Source organism: Ictidomys tridecemlineatus, chromosome 11, assembly GCF_052094955.1.
Source record: "Ictidomys tridecemlineatus isolate mIctTri1 chromosome 11, mIctTri1.hap1, whole genome shotgun sequence".
NCBI lineage: Eukaryota > Metazoa > Chordata > Mammalia > Rodentia > Sciuridae > Ictidomys > Ictidomys tridecemlineatus.
Genome location: NC_135487.1, coordinates 95,575,761 through 95,581,486, shown reverse-complemented (window position 1 = coordinate 95,581,486; position 5,726 = coordinate 95,575,761).

Sequence of the window (5,726 nt, the reverse complement as noted above, 5' to 3'; positions counted from 1 at the left end):
TGATCTGGGACCCCAGGTTTCATTAAGTGGTTTAAACTTTTTGAGATTATTCACTAACTTCTGTATGATGAAAGTCTGTATTGTCATTTGACCTTGAGCTAACATTGGGATGTTCTAGAGAACTCCATATTTGCTCAAGGGATCTCAAGAAGAGAGACATTAAGACAAATAGCCTAATTTGATATCATGGGAATTCCTGACAAATATGACATAACTTTTTCAAGTTATATTTATTTAGATATTTTATTAATATTTGCTTTAAAATGGCAAAAATTCATAAAACATCTGATAAGTTTTTAGACATAATTCTGGACACTATACTAAAAGGTATGCCAATCAAATCACCTTGTTAATAACTGGTCATCATAAATTCCCAACAGATTTTTAACCATGAGGATTCTAAATGTTTAGCATCAATAATTATCATTTAGGTGAGGATTTGGCTCAAGTGGTAGCGTGCTCACCTGGCTTGCATGCGGCCCTGGGTTTGATCCTCAGCATCATGTATATATAAAGATGTTGTATCTGCCAAAAAATAAACAATAAATATTTAAAAATTCTCTCTCTCACTCTCTCTCTATTCCTTTTTCTCTCTCTCTAAAAAAAAGAGTTTTCGTTTGGATTATTGCCCTGAACATAACTAAAATCAGATTAATTGATTAAAAAGAAAAAACCCACTAACAATTTTATTTGAACACAGATCTCTCATCTATCAATCTGTCTATCTATATATCTATTTATCTATGTATTTATTTATTCATTTCTTTATTGTTGCTAGGGTTCAAACTCAGGGCATCATGCATGCTAGGAAAATGCTCTATTTTTTAAAAAATTGGAATTCAAAACAGGGTGTGGTTATGAACACTTTTAATTCCATCTGCTGTGGTGTGAAGTGATAAATACAATCAATAATTTTGTCAGTTATAGGTTCCAGATTAGTAAAAAATACAAATGATGCATATAAAATCTTGAAAATTGAGATAAGGCAATTATAAAGCAAGACCTCTCATAGGCAGGCCTGAGACTTCATTTTGTTGCCTCCTATGAATGACTGTTATAAGAGCTCTTTCTCAGAAACTGAAATGACAGCTGTTTTCTTATTTTTAAAAAAAATTGCATTTCTGTACTTTGTACACAACAAATTGTCCCCTACTCAGGATGCACTGGTGGTAGTGGAGAGCTATATCCTGGGATTGATGCTATTGTGGGTCTCCATGACTTTGCAGTAGATTCTCATCTTCACAACCCCATCCAAATTCAGGATGTGATTGTCTAGCACCTGCTTGAAACCAGGACCATGCTCAACTGAACTGCAAAGCTAATGTGCTGGCTTGCTGACTGGAAAATTTTGATCCTGCCTAGAGCCCAGAGGCCCCACTTATTAATGTTTTAATTTTTATAATTGGCTTGCTTAGATGAAAATAAGCAAGTCACTGAGTTGTAGATTTTGTGCTTATAATGTCTTTGGGTGTATCAGGAAGCTGCTGTCCTATCACAGAGCTTCAGACTCTGTGGTGGGTGACAGTCCCTAGTCAAGTAAGTAAAGCTCTATTTTGATCTGAAATTCAAACTAAACATAACACCATCTATTTAGCAGGTTAAGGCAGAAGGATCTCAAATTCAATGCCTGTCTTAGTAATTTTGTGAGAACCTGTCTCAAAAAAAAAATTTTTTTTAAATTGGCTCCAAATGTAGCTCAGTGGTGTAGTTCCCCTGGGTTCAAACCTTGGCACCCAAACTGAATACATTAAAATTTAATTAACTAAATAATTAATTAATACAATTGAAAAAAAAGTTGAGGATGTAGCTCAGTGGTAAAGCTCTCCTGGGTTCAATCCCCAGTGTCAATAAATAAAAAATAAAAATACATAAATTCAGGGCCTAAATATTTTCAAAATATGATCACCTCTACTCATAAAATTTCTGCAAAAGTCTAACTCTTTATAGAACAGTAAAGGCCAGAGCTTGGAGATGAGATACCCAAGGCTTACTGAAGAGGCAAAATTGAATTTAAAAGTGATTTCTTGGGGGAGGGACTCTGAGAACCACTCCTTCCAAACCCACCTTTTTTTCAAATGTGGCTTAGTGAGTTTCAACATTGATTCCTAGTCATCTATTAATTCCCTCCAATGGGAGACTTGACCAAACAGGAAAAATCTATCCTGGCACTGAGATAGAATCAAACCCTAACCACTATGTGATACATCCAGAGAAAAAAAATCTCCATCTCAAGAAGGAAACATAAATGGTGCTTAAATCAACAGGCAGTAACTGTGTCAAATCCTTATAAAGGCAAGCAGGGTGCTGCCAAGGGAAGGTCCCTGGGCAGCCCTGCCTGATGGCAGCAACTATCACAAACCAGTCAGCCCCAACCTCAGCTGTGCATAAAATCCACCCAAACCCTCACCCCTCCATGTTTTCTATGAGGACACCTGGCCAGACACCACCTATTGTTTTTGAACTGAGGCCACTCTTGGTACTGAATCTGTGGAGCCTGTGAAAATTGATTCAAAGCTGCCTTTGACACCCTGTCTCCCTTTGCCTCCTGGATGGGGCACTGACTCATCTTTCTTTGGGGGTGCTGCATTCCGGCCCTATTTTGTCTGACTACACTTGTTCTTTGGAGAGCCAATTTCTGTTGTGACTTAAGTTGACTGTAATTTTGTCCTGCCTTGTGCACCAAGTCAGGGGCAATAAGAGAAGTCAGGGATGTGGCATGAAGTCACCCTTTGAGCTGGTGACACACAGACAAATTCCAGAGAAACTTAAAATTAAATCAGAGAGTAGATTTCAAATACTGCAGAGCATAAAAACCAGAGACAGTGTTGGATGTAGCCTTAATCCCATATAGCTGCACACACACATGAAATTAAATGTGTTTCATTTGTGGCGAGTTATTACATGAAACAGAAACCAAATATAACCTTAGCCAATTGTAATTATCAAACTAACATATGATTATGTGATGTGAGCAGGGATATTCTCCAACAAGATACCCCAAAAGACCATCACGGTTTAGATGCTGTGTCTCCCAACAGCTCATATGTGACAATATTTTTGGAGGAGAAATGATTGGTTTATAGCCTTGACCTAGCCAGTGAATTAATCCCTGGTGGGATTAACTGGGGATAATGGGGGCAGGTGGGCTGTGGCTGGAGGAAGCTGATCTTTGGGGTGTGAATGTGGGTGTACAGTTTGTATCTGCAAGTGGCTATCTCTCTCTCTCTCTCTCCTTTCTGGTAATGTGAGCCTCTTCCTGCTGCCACACACTTCTGCCATGAGATTCAGTCTCAACTTGGAGGTGCTGTCTCTGGGTTGAGTCCGCTGAAACCAAGAAAACCAAATAAATATTTCCTCCTCTGTAGTTGTTGTAGTTTGGTGTTTGAGTCACAGCACCATAAACCTGACTAAAACAAATACAGACAGAAAAAACAGAAATGCAATTGTCTCACCACCACCCATCAAACCATTCCTTCCACATGTTTTCTGGAAGTGCTCACCTCACGTTGCTCATTATAGCATTTCTTCTTTTTCTGTCCCTTCTTCCTCAATTTTAGAATTTCATTTCACTCAGACTCTTGAAATTGTCCTTTGCTTCTGTTCTACTCCCAGGCTAAAGGCCTTGGAAAGTGCCTGTTACCAAGGTTTTCTGAGACATGTGCCCTGGAAAAGTCTCCGATTCTGAAAAAAAGGCTCTCTACTTGGTGGCCTCCCTGAAGTCAAGGACACCTTCTGTCCAACCTTGTGTCTTTCTCTCCAGCATCCCAAGTTTCCCGCTGCTTCCACCCTTAGTGGCTTTCAGACTTTCCCAAGTCTGATGGCGCATGGTGGCTCTTGCCTGTAATCACAGCAACTCAGGAGAATTAGGGAAGGAGGATGGCAAGTTTGAGGTCAGCCTCAGCAACTTAGAGAGGACCTAAGCAATTTAGTGATACTCCGCCTCCAAATAAAAGCAAAAAATAAAAAGGGATGGGGATGTGGCTCAGTGGAAGAGGGCCAATGTGTTTCATCCCCAGTACAGAGAGACAGAAGAAATCTTGCCCTAAGTCTAGAAGACTGATTCTATCCTCCTTTGTGCTCTACCATTCTCAGTGTACTCAGATTTACTACAAGTTAACTTGAAACTTGTGTCACTGTTGGAAACATGGTTTCCATTCTGTGATCTTTGTGGATGACACTCCTGTCTTCAAAAAGCTGTTTTGTCTCTGGAATTTTCAAAATATTTTTGAAAATCATTTTTTTTTCAAATAATTTTGATATGGCAAAGATCCCTGTAGAAAGGTATTTTCCAGTAGTGTTTTTCCTACATTAGGGATTAAGTACTTTTATGTCTCACAGTAGAAACAGGAGGGTCACATATAGACAATATTGAGTCCATGCTGGGGAGTGCATGGAGAAAGGCATCACTGATTCTCACATCTCCTGATTCTTTGTTCTTGCATGACCATCAGATTCAATAGAGTAATGCCAGGAAGAAAACCCCTCGTGATTACGTGGGTGGAGACTGGGGAATGTGATCACATACTGCTTTCTGATTGGATGCTGGTCAATGAGATGGAGGTGGGGGCGTGGCCAGAGAGGTCCATAAAAGCTTCTGCAGAGCCAGAAGAGAAACACAAGGGTCTTGCAGCCTGAGGAGACACATTCTGACCTGCGGAAGCTCAGAGCATCTGCACACCTGGCTAGTTTCCATAAGTCCCTCACTGGCCTAAGGAACAGCACCTTCCCTCCTTACCTGTGTGTATTCAGGAACAATTTCTATCCTGTCTTTTCTCATGAACCAACTTAGGCCTTCGATTTTGCCTCTCAGTATGGTTTTGCCTTTATACTGAATATTAGAATTTTTATTTTGGTTTATGTCATTTTCAAATTCCTTTTATTTTCAGTACCAGGTATTGAACTCAGAAGTACTCTACTACTGAGCCACATCCCTAGCCCTGTTTTGTATTTTATTTAGTGACAGGGTCTCACTAACTTACTTAGCACCTGCTCTTGCTGAGGCTGGCTTTAATCCCTTGATATTTATGAGTCAGTTTCCAGAGCCCCTAAGATTATAGGTGTAGGCTCACATGCCCCACTTTTATTGATTTGTTTAATTTTTTTAAGATTTATATGGACAATATAATTTTTTTATTTATCTATTTATTTATCTGGTGATTAAATCCATGCGAGGAGAGCACTCTAATAACAGAGGTATATCTCCAGGTAACTATTTATTAATTTTTATGTGCTGCTGAGGTTGATCCTCAGTTCGAGCCCCAGCCACTTTTTTCACCAAGGAGATTGGATTCCTATTTCATTCTAATTGATTGCAATTCTATTTTCTGATGATGGAAATATTTATATTGTGTGCCTATAAATTATACTCTTTTGCTGGGTGTGGTGGCGCACACTAATAATCTCGCCAACTAAAGTGGTTTAGGAGGCAGGAGGACAAATGATTTTTCATTGATATGATTCACTAAATAAAGCAATGGGTAGGCTGTCCCAGCCCGACATGTAACACCCAAACCCAGAGCTACAGAGCAGTCTCTACATCTCCATCATGTTCCCTTTCTCTGAATTCTCAAGAACTCTGGTGAGGGAGGCCAGCAGGACTCTTCAGGGGTAATAGAATATGTTAGGAATATTGCATACACACATATAAAGATAGGTAATATGTGTTAGATTTTGCTTGTAGCTGAGGTGTAGTTTAGTTGGCCTTGGAATAATAGCCTTTCCTGTGT